The following is a 14,189-nucleotide window of genomic DNA, read 5'->3' on the forward strand; positions in this document are numbered from 1 at the left end:
GAGTGGGGTGGTAGCGTAACCCCTCCTGGAGTAATGGCAGGTAGAAAAGGAAGCCGGTTAGACTTCCTTTTTGGCTGTGACTTATCCAGGAACTAAGCCAGGTGGAAAAAAAGGGAGCTGAGAGGGGCTGGTAGCAGCATTGGTCCAGGGCAAAGGGGGTAGCACGTTTTTTAAACCTAACAGTAACAAGTAGTTAGAAACTCAGAGCTTTTCAATCTCTCTAGAGAAGATGATATTCATGAATATGTTGTCAGAAAGTCCTTAGACAAAGGAGCACGGCCAGGACCAAAGCTTCCGAGATTCAGCATCTTGCTCCTCAGTGTGTCCTCCAACACAAAGATTGATGTATCACAACTCTAAAGAACCAACACCCTAAGCAAACAAGGAGGAGGCTGCAGAATATGCTAAACTTTTGGCCAGGAGCGTGAAGGGAGCCAGGAAACAGTGCCAGGAACTGAGATTGCTGAGAGATGTAGTCTGCCCTCGCTGAGAGCATCTACTTCTAAGTCTGAACACAGTCAAAAATAAAGCTTAAAGAGCAATGAATAAATGATCAACTCTTTTAAAATGTTGTTGTTTGTATTTTTTGAGATTTTTTTGAGAACTCAAGTGTTCATCTTGGACTATAAATTCACACACACACACACACAGAGAGAGAGATAGAGAGAGAGAGAGAGAGAGAGAGAGAGAGAGAGAGAGAGAGAGAGAGACCACTTGATGTGCTTTCTTTAAATCAACTTAATTTTCTCCTTAAGGCTACATTTGATAGCTCCTGGGAAGTTGAGCTCTTTCTGGTTTGGTCCAAGGCAGCCCCAGGCACCATCAGGGCCTAGGAGGTTTATGTGGTACCTGGAGAACACTCGCTGCCACCATTCCAAGTAGGTCAGACTCCAGGTTCTGAACAGGCTTCCTGTGTGATTAAGGGACTCAGTCTCCCCACAGAACTCTTCTCAGTTTAGCAGGGACTAATGATGCTATAAGAAGTAACTTAGCTCCTGTGTTCAGTAGAGGCCAATTCTGGGAGATATTTGAGGGCTCCTAAGAATGTCTGGTGACTGGAAGAAAGATCACAGGCTCCACAGTTTAACCAGTTACTCAACAAGGTAGAAATGTGGAAACGTTCGTGTTCATAAAAAGTGTGATCTTTACTAATTGTCAACATCCTCAAACGCTTTACCCTATTAGAAAACAATTCATTGTTTTATCTCACTTTGTAAGAATTACTGAGTGCAAGAACGATTACTATGCAGTCACTCTTGACCAGGTCTCTCTCTCTCTCATTCTTTCTCTCTCTCTCACTCTCTCTCTAGCACATTATCTTTATCAATTATTTGGGAATTTTACCTAATGCACCCCAATCACACTCACTTCCCAATCCTCCCAGGTGTACCTCTCAACCTTTGTGACGCCTTCCCGAAAAAATACCAAGTCCAATTTTCCAACTTGTATTGCCCATATACTCCCTGGGGTATGGTCAGACTCCCGGTGGCCAGCCCCTTAAAGACAACTGAGTCCTTTCCTACCCCCATCCCCAGCGGAAACGATCAATTATGGAGAGCTACACTTCTGCATCCTTATCACAGTTTGTAAGAGTTCTTATCAATAGTTTCCTGTCTAGGATGTTTCTTTTGAGGGAGGGGGAGGTTGTCACTGGAGCCTTCTATGTCTCTCTTACTCAATTGTAACTCTGCGGTGATCCATACCACTGCAAAAGAAGCTTCCCCGTCCTTACAATCAGTGAGCATATGGACTTCCACATGGTTTGTAGGCCAGGTTTTTTAGAGCAACACTTTTCAAATACTGCCCAAGAGTCATCCAGAAGTCCGTGCTGATTTGGTGAGCTTCAGCTAAGGCTGTCCCAATGTCTCACTGATCCAAGCTCATGAAATCAAGCTCAAAAACATGATTTCTTTTTATTAAAAAAAAATTTCCAGAACCATCAGTCAATCTCACTGTGAAGTCCAGACTCCTCCGACCCTATCCAATATTGACAGTTAGATATTGATCCCTCCTTCCTTCTGGAGCCCAGTGACCTGCTGTGACCAGGCCATGCTTATTGTAGCTATCAGGCCTTTACCGGAAGTGTCATTGACTGTGGTACTTCCCTGGGAATCCCTGCCAAGTAAGATGCCAAGCTTCCTTCAGCATCCAGCTCCACTCCTGCCCTGTCTAAGAGAGCTGCCAAACTTGCCAGCCAGTGTTGGTTCCCTTCTCTCCCAGATCCAGCTCCTAAGACTGCACATGGCACCGTGTCATCTTCTTTGCTCTTTGTAAGGGATCTGTCTGTCTTGTTTCCTCTAACCTCCAAGTCCTGGCAGGCCATGTTAACATTTTCTGTGATTTGTGCAGTCTACACTGGGCTTTGCCATGAATTAGCTACACAATCTAACAACAACAAAGACAACACTACTTTACTTCTCTGGATCATGGGCTTCCTCATTTGTAAAGTGAGGAGTTGAACTAACCTAGGTTGCCAAAGGCCTGGCAGCTTCTAACATTCCTTGGTTCCATATGGTTCTGACTCTCCATGTTGCCCAGGACATGGTTGACATCCAAGAACACACCTAGTGGATTTAATTACGTCGAAATTTTAAGCAAGGAAAGGCTATATGTCCCCAGAGAGGTCCTGGATGAATGGCCTCGGGCAAAGCAACAAATCACGGTGTTGGAGAGGTTTATTCTTTGGTGCCTCCCCCATCTCTCCCAGACCTGCCCTCTCTGGCTGTGTTTTTCAGCTCCTCTCAGTGCTAGGAGTTTCTCTCCAGCCACTCTTCCAGGACCATGAAGAAAACAAGGTATGCTGAGGAAAATGCAGGTCCAAGGGTATGGGGTGAAGAAAGAAAAAGAAAATGAAAGAAATAGGGGTCTACCGAAGGGGGGGCAGACCAAAGGGATGGGAGTGAGAGGTGGGGAGCAGACTTTGAGGTCATAATCTGGAGAGATCAGACTCTTCACAAACATCTGTCACAGCAGCCCGGTCACCCGGAAGATGTAAATACATGAAGATGGTTACTCTGTCTCAGTTCTGTGGTGCTGTGAACAGCCCTTGTGAGCATAAGTCTCATGGTGTGTGATAGCCCTCACAGGCCTTGATAGAGGTAGAGCCCTGATTTATTTATGGTTGGGGATATACTATTTCTCAAGGCATTATAATTGCCTTCATTTCCTAGGCTGCTTGAAGCAACTTAATATGGCTGGGCCCTGCAGAGGATATAAACCTACAGGCATGCAGCAAGCAAGAATGGGCCAGTTACAGACACACACCTCAGGGATCCCCTGTTCTTTTTGGGGCTCCTCCAGGTGCCCAGGGCAGTGGGAGTCTGGCCATGGATGGGGTGTTCATATTCCCAGGGACATCTTCCTCAAACAGCCTAACCTTTTCCACATGTAGTGACTCTAAGCCTTCTCGAAAGCAAGTCTCAGAAAGAAAACCCTAGAAGATGAAAGAATTTATGACTTCAAGGTGACAACTACCAATTTGCAGGATCTTGTTTAAATTAATGGGTACTGTAGGTGGGGTGACCTCATTCATCAAATGGTATGGCACCGTGTAACGATTTGGAGTCAGAAGACCCAGTGGGAGTCCCAGCTCTGGAACTTGTCTATGTTGTCTGGAGCACCCCACCTCATGAAGCTTCAGTCCTGTGGGTAAAAAGGTAACCATTCTCTAGCCCAGAAGGCTGTGTTGAAGAGCAGTAACTCTGCAGTAAGGCAGTTTGATGATATCTAAAGGGTACCATCTGCAGTAGAGGGGTCCTTATGTAGTAGTCTCTCCTCTGGATACTCTTGAACTCAGAAAGGAACCAAATCTAGAGACAGTGATGATGCCCTCTGCTAACATTCCCTACGTCCCTAACCATGATAAAGAACCAGCACAGATACTGTTCTTCTCTTGCTGAGGTACCCGGGCTTTAGACTTCTCTGGGTTGCAGTGTCGGAGGCTTTGCATTCGGAGTGAGCCTGGGGATCTTCTTTATGGCCACCTCTCCCTTCTGTAGGAGGATCACACTGGCTTTGTTCATTCCATGGGTTAGCACCTTAACTAGTCTTTCTTCTCTTCTTCCTGTGTGTGGGGGTATATGTGAGTTAGTGCGTGTGAGTAAAGGACATGTGCGTGCCACACAGTACTTGTGTTTGGAGGTCAGAAAATAACTGTGGGGGTCACCCTCTGCCTTTGAGACAGGCTCATTTAAAAACTGTTAGCTCCTGTGTATACCAGACAAGCTGACCCTGAAGTTCATGACACTCACCTGTCTCTGCTTGCCGTCTTTCTGAAGAAACACTGGGATCAATTACAGATGTGTGCAGATGTGCCCAGCTTTACTGGGGCCTGGGAATTTGAACCCAGGTCCTCACACTTATAATGACAGTGTTTTACCAACTGAGCCATCATCACAGATCAATTTGTCTTCCTCAAGTGCATAGTAAATACTGACTATTTTGTGACATATTTCTTATTAAAGGCCCACATTTCTAGAATGCTCTTTTTGAAGAAGTAAGGTACAGAAGTGAACTGTACTGTTAAGAATCATTACAGTTTAAATTTTGGAATGCTCCCCTAAGTCCTGTGTGTTAATGGTTTGGTACCTAAGAGAAGTTCTGTCAGAGTTAGTGGAACCAGAAGAGATAGGGCTCTCAGAGGTATTCGGGCCATTGAGGTGTGCCCAGCAGAGACCTCTGAAAGCCTACCCCTTACTTTTTCTCTTTCCAGGATAAGGTGAGCAGGTGGTTTCTCTACCATATCTTGCCACATGACTTTCTACCTCACCAAGGTAAGTAAGGCCAATTGGTCATAGGTCAAAACATCCAGACTCTGAGCCAGAAAAACTCCTTTCTCTTTATAAACGGATTGACTTGAAGAATTCTCACTGGAAATCCAACTAGCAAGTGTTCTATAACTTACTACATCCTAGCCCTGTGAGGAAAGCTATGAGTACTTAAAGTAAATCAAATGAAGTCAAGCATGCTGGACATCACCTTTAGTCCCAGGGCTTGGGATACTGACCCAGGATTTCCATGAATCCTAGAATGGGCTGCAGAGGTTGTATTTAACAACAACAACAAACAATGACAACCCTCTCCATAACAACAAGAATAACCCCCCCAAACTCAAAACAACAAAAAGAAGTATTGAAACAAAGATTAAGCTAGTCAAGTTCCCACACCCATACACTTTAGTATATATTACAGATTCTTCATTGACATATGACAAAGGACAGTCACAGGTAGTTAATAATAGCCGTTAGCATTACAGTTTATCACACCATTGGCAAATGCATTATATGGGGTCGTTATTAGTAACAGACATAATTAACTAAGCACAGCACCATTTTTCTTACATTTAAATAGCCCCTCCCCCAAAACACGTGACCACAGGAGACACTGCCCATTTGCTGTCTGATGTACTCAATTAGAAAATTTTGTTTGATAGACTTCATTTTTTTTTTAAATTTAGAAAAACCTCCCTTATTCTCTTAGCTCCCATGGCAACTATGGGAAGTTCCAGAGACTCTCTGAGTAAACTAGACAATGCAATGGATATAAGGATTTTCTGGTGGTGACCCCACAGGCGCCCATGGAAGAGGTGGCTCTTCCAAGCCTGCTTCTCACTGGGCAGTCTGTCTTTCACCCACCAATACTAGCTGTGCCTTGAGAACCCAGGGCTCAGAGGGGGTCACACCACCTGCTCCATGTCACATGACACTGGAGTGGCAGGTGGCATCCAACTTTGAAACCCATGGTAGATTTTCACTGGTGCAAATAGAGGGAAGAGTACAGAAGGGGCCCCAGGAAATTGAAATTAGATTACTAGATAAACTATCTTGCAATTACTAGGCACATGGCCGGAATATAAGGATGTATGGGATGAGCAGCCAGGGATGGTAGTCCATTTGAAACAGCAAAATCCCATCTCTGACCACTGAGAGATAGCCTAGGTCAGAAGTAAAAAGCAATGAACTTTCTAGAAAACTTCTGCACAATAAGTGAGTCTGTGTTGCAAATCCTTTAATGCTGCTACAGAAGCAAGACACTTCCATGCTGCCTCTGAAACCCACAGAGAGAGGAGTATCTGGGCAGAAAGAAAGCATAAAGGAGACCCTGCTGTCCCATGGACGAAGGGGCCTGTGGCTTCTAGACAGTCAAAGAATAAAGCGCAGAGCGATCCGTACCAGTGTTCCGGTGAATCAGGACTCTGCCTCTGTTCTTCGTAGGTTGAAAACCAAGGGGGCTGTTTCCTTCATTGGCTCCTGTGAGTTCAGGTGACCAGAAAAGTCAGGATAAGACAGGGAGATCAGGTCAGGCTGAGCCGGCTCAGAGGGGTAGGGGCTGTGTCCTGCAGTACAGCCCCTGAGACAGCTGGCGACGCTGGGTCAGCAGGATGGTGGAGGTAAACGTGAGCTGAGACTCCAAACGAGGACCAGTTGATGGAGTAGAGCAAACACACAGTGTTCTCTTCCAAGGCGGCTGGGGTGTAGGAGACGGCACGACGTACAGAGAGCAGAGAAACTGGAGGACAGTTCCAAATATGAAGCTCAGGGCCTGGATGAAGAGTCTCAAGGATGGCTGGCCAGCCTGGAAAGGTTGTTTGAAACCATGGTCTTTGTTAGGGAACAGAGGGAGTTGAGGCACTCTGCACCATCACTCAACCGGTGTTCCTTAGCCCAGCCTGAGGTCCCGAGGTGGTGTGGAAGCACCCAAGCCCCAAGTCCCACTTGATTTAGGACACATGGTGGACCTAGGTGCATTCCTCTGCCCCAGGCATTTGGTAGTATAATCCTTGTATGCAGGCTTGCCCTTCCCTGGTCAGCTGTGAGCAGGTCGACATCTATGTTGGACCAGACCCTGGTTTTTAGTTCTGTCTTGGCTGTTTGTGGAGTGTAGGGGTTGTGTGCATGGGGGAGGGGTGCAGTGCCATTGCTTTAAAGCCCAAGTCAGGTGAGCTCAGTCTTAGCTTTTAAACTTGGGGTGGCTCCCCACCATGCTCAGAACAAAGCTTACAGTCTTTAAAACAACCTACATTTCTGTACCCTCTAATGACAACCCCCTTGACCTCTGCTCGGATCTCCCTGACCCCCCGCAACTTTCCAGACACTGTCTCGCCTGGGACATTTTGCACCTGTAGTTCCTAGTCTGCTCAAAGCTGCCTCCCTCACCCTTTGTTCCTGCTATATGCTGCCTGCACACCATCTTCCTAGAAGCCTTCCCAAGCCCACCAAAAGGCCCCCAGCTGTCCTATCTTGCCAACCCTCCCTCCCAGCTGGGTTTTTCTCCTCAGCCTTTCTCAACCTGTGATGTTCTTTATAGTTTATTTAGTTTGTCGATTTTCTGCCTCATGTCACTCGATGATAGCTATGCACAGGGCTTTGACTCTGCCCCTGATGCCTGGCATGTACCCCTTACCTGTTGAGCCAGGAGACTAGGTGTGGTGCAGAGGAAGGCATTATCCAACAGGGTGGTGTTGGCCAGTTATTTCTCATCCTTGGACCTCAGTTTCTTTGTTCTGAAGTGGACGTTGGAAGCCAGGTGTGGTAGCACATGCCTACAGTCCAAGCTTCTGGAAGGCTGAAGCATGAGGGTCAGGAAGCCAAGCTCATCCTTGACAGCCTAATAGAATTCTGGCTCAAAAACCAACCAACCAACCAACCAACCAACCAACCAACCAACCAAGCAACTAACTAACCAACTAACCAGAAAAAAAGTCTCAAGTAAATAAATAATTAAAAAAAAAATCAAGTGGGCACTTGGATAGGAGATTTCTCTGTGTTGCTACCTATTTGAAGACATACGGACTTAGCATCTTCAAGGGACTTAGTGTCTAAATAAGGAGTCTCAAGAGTAACGGAAGGGTGTGGATACGTGTGGCAGGGAATCCAAGGAGGAGGAATTCTGCCCGGCAGGTCTGCTATGGTTTCTAGAAGTCTGAAATGGGGTGAAAGCCCTTGCAGAAGGATCCAGGTCTGACTGTGGCTATGTTGTGCTTCCCAGGCTCTTGTCTCCGACGCCGGCTCACCGTGGTGGGGGAGGGGCTGTGGGCCCAGAGGCCCCACATCTCATAATAAGGAGCCACAGTCCCAAACCTGCAGGTCCACATCTTGAACTCATTTGCCAGCACGAGGGAGTCTGGTTTTCTGTCACAGTCCAAGGCCCGTGTTTACTCAGCTTCTCCTCTCCCCAGCCCAGGAAAAGATAACTGAACTTGATGGATAACCACTAATTGGATCATTACCTTCATTTCGAAATGATTGCCTCTGGCCACTGGGGGCATTCGTTCTGTGCTGGGGCCCCTTTGGTCCTGTAGGTCCCCACTAGCTCAGACCCCAGCAGGACTATGACCCTACAGGGTTCACAGCTGTGCTCTTCCTAGCCCCTCCCCCAGCCCGCTCCTCCCACTCCCGCTTCCACGGGTAGCCAGCCCTGGTGCACCTTGCTCCCTGCAGGGGCGCCTTCTTGGCCCTTCTTCTCAATGGCCCCTAAGAACAGCAGCTCCAGTTGTCGCTTCCCACTGTTCCTGAGTGCCACTTCCCAAGTTCTCTGTCTGTCTGATGTGCACAAAGCTCTTTCCTGGAAGAGAAACCAGTTCTTTAAAAAAAATTCTTAAATATTAATTAAATAATTTACTTTTATTTATGTGCGAGAATCTGTGGGAATTCATGTGTACCACATGCATACAGAAAACCTCGGAGGCCAGAGAAGGGTATTTGTGGATACCCTGTAACTGAGTTATAGGTATTTAGCTGTCACGTGGGTCCTGGGAACAAAGCCCAGGTCCTCTGCAAGAGCAGCCATCTCTCTAGCCCCTAGAAGAGTCAGTTTTGAAGATAAGACAACAACTCTTCTCTCAGGCACCTGTCGTTGTCTGCCACAGAGATGGGTGCACACCGACGGCTGTTGGTTGATGGTTGTTACCGGGAGCAGGAAAAGGCTGGGAAGGGAGGACAATTCATCCCAGCTGAAGATGGAGGGAGGCCTGTATAGGATGACGTAGGACAGGAAATAGGTGACCGGGGTGGGATAGAGGGTCAGTGGCTCGTAAGAAGCATCCAACTCAGTGCTTGGCCTTGTAGCTCTGACCTGGAGTGTGGGTCTAAGTAAATAGTTTGTAGAACTAATCCCTCTGAGAGTGCTTAAATAAATTACCCTAACTCTTGAGTTGAAATGGTGCAGCCGCAAAAGATGCTCTGAAGAACATTGAACGGTACAGGGAAATGTTCCCAGTGAGTAAGTGAATAAAAAGTTACAAAAGAGAGGATGCTATACCATTTCCAGCACTGTGTAAACACAGCTTCAGGGTAATAGGCATTCATTGAGCACTTACTGAATGCTTACACTGTGCTGTGTAAACAAACCTTCAGAGTAGTAGGCATTCGTTGAGCGCTTACTGAATGCTTGCACTGTGCTGTGAACACACCTTCAGGGTAATAAGCATTCATTGAGCACTTACTGAATGCTTGCACTGTGCTGTGAACACACCTTCAAGGTAATAGGCATTCATTGAGCACTTACTGAATGCTTGCATTGCACTGTGAACTTTCTCATGCAATCTCCATAAGAAGCGTAGGAGATGGGCAGTTCCACTTTCGTTTCCTGTATGTAAAACTGAGGCCTGAGAAGGCTGTAAATCTCTGCACTCTGTAATATGTTCTTAGAACTGTAAGTTGATAGACTATAACTAAAGGTTTCGGAGCCCTGTATGTCACACGCTGCCCAGGGGTGGCTCTAAGGGAGCAGGTTAAAAACAGAGCAAAGAATTAGAGGCCTGCGGTGGGGAAGAGATCAACCATGTTCCTGTCCAGAAAAGACAAGAACAGGATGGTTGGGTGGACAGGAATGCAGATTTCTAAAGAGCACCGAGTAGGGCAGAGTGTGTGCCATAGAAAGCCAGAGAGACCAAGTCAGTCAATATTTGAGCATTTGTCCAAATGGGTGGAGGCCCTGGGTTCAAGTCCAAGCATCACAAAAGTTTTTCTTTTCTTTTAAGAGGAAGAAGTTTTTGACACTATATAAAAGGATTTTAGGGCTGGAGAGATGACTCAGATGTTAAGAACACTGGCTGCTCTTCCAGAGGACCCGGGTTCAATTCCCAGCACCCACATGGCAGCTCACTGTCTGTAATTCCAGTTCCAGGGGACTGAACACCCTCATACAGACATATATGTGAAATGAAAATAAAAAAAAAAATAGATTTTAAAGCCAAGCTGCCATTCCACACATATCTTTCTTAAAGGAATTTTAAAAGACCATTCATCTATTTGCCTAAACATTCTGTATCTTTGTGATAATAAGCTTCTTCAGTTTATGGCAAGGGTATTCCTAAGCATAGATCTTATCCATGTTTTATTGGAGGGCATCTGATAACCAATTGTGAATTCATTTCTGGTATATCTTTAATTTAACTGAATTATTTTGCTAAGTCAAGGCAAATAAGTATGTATTGGATAACTTGGTATGCTCTGCACATGGTGGCTTGAATGACAATGGTCTCCATAGGCTCATAGGGAGTGGCACTATTTGAAAGGATTATGAAATATAACTTTGTTAGAGTAGGTGTGGCCTAATTGGAGGAAGTGTGTCATTTGAGGTGGGCTTTGAGGTTTCAAATATTCAAGCCAGGCCCAGTTTCTATCTCTTCCTGCTGCCTGCGATGCAGACTGTAGAAGTCTCAATTTCTCCAGCAGCATGTCTGCCTGTGTGTGGCCATGTTTCCTGGCATGGTGACAATGGACTAAACCTCTGAAACTGTAAGCCAGCTTCAATGAAATGTTCTTCTTTATAAGGGTCACCTTGGTCACAGTGTCTTCTCATAGCATTAGAACACCTGATTAAGACACTGAGCATTGCAGTAAGAGCATTGCAGTCTTGCTACACTAATAAAGTGTATTTTGAAGTGCAAATAAAAATTTGTATTTAGAAGAAGAAGAAGGAGAAGGAGAAGGGGAAGGGGAAGGGGAAGGGGAAGGGGAAGGGGAAGGGGAAGGGGAAGGGGAAGGGGAAGGGGAAGGGGAAGGGGAAGGGGAAGGGGAAGGGGAAGAAAGGGAAGGGGAAGGGGAAGAAGGGGAAGGGGAGGAGGAGGAGGAAGAGGAGGAGGAAGGGGAAGGGGAAGGGGAAGGGGAAGAAAGGGAAGGGGAAGGGGAAGAAGGGGAAGGGGAGGAGGAGGAGGAAGAGGAGGAGGAGGAGGAGGAGGAGGAGGAGGAGGAGGAGGAGGAGGAGGAGGAGGAGGAGGCGGCAGCAGCAGCAGCAGCAGGTGATCATTTCACACCAGGATGGCCTCTGAGGGCTTCCTGTTCTCACGACTTGTGAGCAAAGCCAGCTTGGGAATGAAGCCAGAGTTTTCCTTGGGTTGGGTCTTGAGCTAGAACATAAAGGGTCAAGCACTGCCTTTTGTAACCCCTGAGAAGCAAAGTGGGAAGTTTGTACACAGAGAACCTCCCAATTTCCTCTAAGACCCCTTTCTTCTCATAACACATATAAATATTCCGTGTGCTGAAGACCCCAGAGGAGCTAGACCACGAGGGGTCTGTCACCACAGGTAGAATTAATACTATCAGTATTAATTCTGTGCTCTTCCACCTCTGCCATGCGAGTGCTCGTGTCAGATGTCATCTTGCAATCAAAATCACCAAACCTATTTTGCCTTGATACTGGACCTCCCAGCTTCCAGAACTATAAACTGATAAACTTATGTTCCTTTTAAATTACATCTATCAAGTATTTTATTATAAGCCCAGTAAAGGCTATGGTCCATATACACAGACCAAGGCCTGTGCCCTCAGACATGGAAAGATTGATGTGAAACCCAGTGCATCATTCAAGCCCAGGCAAATGGCCAACTCCTCTGGCAAGCCCCTTCTTTTCTACCCCATCTTCCCCGCTTTACCTCTGTCTCCCACTGCCCTCCATTTAAGCCTACAGGGGAAAATACAGCTCCAATTCTGCTCATGTGTTTGGAGATGTTAGGGATAAGTGACAGTGGGCCAGGGTGACATTTACTAGTGCTAAGTTTATACAATGGGCAAACCTTAGTGTGAATGCTATCTGGAGTGCAGAGAGGCAGAAGGTTGGTATGATGCTGTTTTTGTCTTTATGTAGCTATGGATGCTCTCTCAGGGAAGCCCCAGGCTATGGATTGCAGGCTTTCCTAGCGGCACTCAGAGAAGCCAATGAGGCCCAACACAAGTGACATAGGCAGGCATGCTGTGAAAAGGGGTTTGCAGAATGAGGGTCAAGGATGGAAGATAATTTGGGAGAATGTAGGTCAAGGGTTGCCCAGGCTGACTTTTGATGTTGAACAAGTATCATTTATTCAGACAGAGGAAAGACAGCCATGAAAATATCTGTCTACACCCCCAAAGTGTTTGATTTGCCCATGGGACTTTGCACAGCCTTACATTGGCCCTGTCCTGCTCAGGAATCTGACCACGGGTATGTGTGTGTGTGGGGGGGGACTTGGAGGGAGGGGCTTCTGATTCAATTGGGAATCTGCTTGTCCAAACACTAAAGGTCCTTGTCCCCAATTGGTTTTTAATAGAGCAATAAAGATGCCAATGAACAATGGTTGGGCACAGGGCAGGACCTAGCATGGGCTAGGATACAGAGAGGAAATACTGGACCTCCTAGCTTCCAGAACTATAAACTGATACAGAGAGGAAATACAGAATCGGTGTGACTCGGGGAAGAAGGGTGGAATGCAGGAGTGGCAGGAGATGAAGCCAACCAGCCATGTGGCCACTGGCTTAGGAGTGCCCAGCCTTTGAGGTAGCCAAGGAATTTAAAATAAGTTAGTGTGTGTGTGTGTGTGTGTGTGTGTGTGTTTCATTCGCAGATCCAAGGATAACTCTTGGGAAGGTGCACACATTCGATACCCTGGGAGCACAAAGCTGTGTAGCTAAAAACTCACTGCTGCTTTCTGAGCTGATAGCACTCCTGTGAACACGGTGAATGTTCCTAAGTCCCCTGGACATTCTCCAAGAAATGTGAGAAGCACCAACCCCACAAGGTGACACAGTACAAGAAAGTCAAGGATCCTTTGAATGCCCAGGGAAAGCGGCACTATGACAGGAAACAGAGTGGCTATGATGGGCAGACTAAGCCCATTTTCCTCAAAAAGGTTAAAACTGCAAAGAAGATTGTGCTGAGACTGGAGTGCGTTGAGTCCAACTGCAGACCTAAGAGGATGCTGGCTATTAAGAGACACAAGCATTTTGAACTAGGAGGCGACAAGAAGAGAAAGGGCCAAGTGATCCAGTTCTAAGCCTATTTTGTTATGAAGACAATAAAATCTTGACCTTAAAAAAAAAAAAAAAAAGATAAAAATTCACTGCTACAACCATCTTTTTTGGCAGTGCCCTCAGCCAATGGACACAAGGATGGCTTTCAGAAGCAGAATGACGCTGAAAGCAGAGGGACACTCTGCAACCACTGTCCTCTCTCTCTCCCAAGGAGAGAAGTTGTGTCCCCTGGAGTGTTCTAAGGCTTCTCAGCCCCATCTGATGAGACCCAGCTGAGCCACACCAATTTCTTTATTTCTCCCGACACAGCCTGTCTTCTGGGATGCTTTGCTATCTCCTCGGGCCCAGGAGGAGACATTAAATTTGAGTGAATGCTCCATGGGCTGTAGACATGGGCTTTGCAATGCTGCCTTTGCTTTGGCAGCTTGTGTTAGCCACAGGGAACCAGCTAGTTCTAGAACCCACTTTCCCTCAGTCTCCCCTTTACACCAGTCTATTGGGTGAGTCAGATCTTTGGGCATGACTCTCATCTTACCAAGGCAACAGCTAGCTTTCATGCTGTGTTCTTTCCTTCACAGAGCATCTGCCTTTCTCCCTTCCCTATACTACCCCAGGTCCTCCTTGGTACCAAGCTGGATTGCACAGGATCAGCTGTTTTATAACTGGTTTCCCCATTTGAGCCTCTCCACACGTCTCCTATGCTTCTTCCCTTGGAGAAGGAATCTGAAACTCTGGTAGGTGGCTTCAGCTAGGAAAGATCCAACTGTTAATGGAGCCACCTTGTGTAGACACTGATCTCTTCTGCTGCAGATCCTCAGTTTGTCTCTCACTGTGGATTGAGTTACAGCATCCACAATATTGATGTCCCAAATCTAGTACGCAGGAAAGTGACGTTATTTGGAGATAAAATCTTTGCAGAGGCCACAAAGTGACAACAAACCCCATGCTGGGTTTGTGTGGACC

At 46.6% G+C, this 14,189-nt stretch overlaps 1 pseudogene; it reads left to right on the forward strand.

The window, feature by feature from the left end:
- The window catches only part of LOC143443832 (large ribosomal subunit protein eL42-like), a 28,260-nt pseudogene extending 15,011 nt beyond the window's left edge, over positions 1-13,249 (forward strand).
- Positions 13,250-14,189: the final 940 nt, after the last annotated feature.

Source organism: Arvicanthis niloticus, chromosome 11 (genome assembly GCF_011762505.2).
Source record: "Arvicanthis niloticus isolate mArvNil1 chromosome 11, mArvNil1.pat.X, whole genome shotgun sequence".
Taxonomy (NCBI): domain Eukaryota; kingdom Metazoa; phylum Chordata; class Mammalia; order Rodentia; family Muridae; genus Arvicanthis; species Arvicanthis niloticus.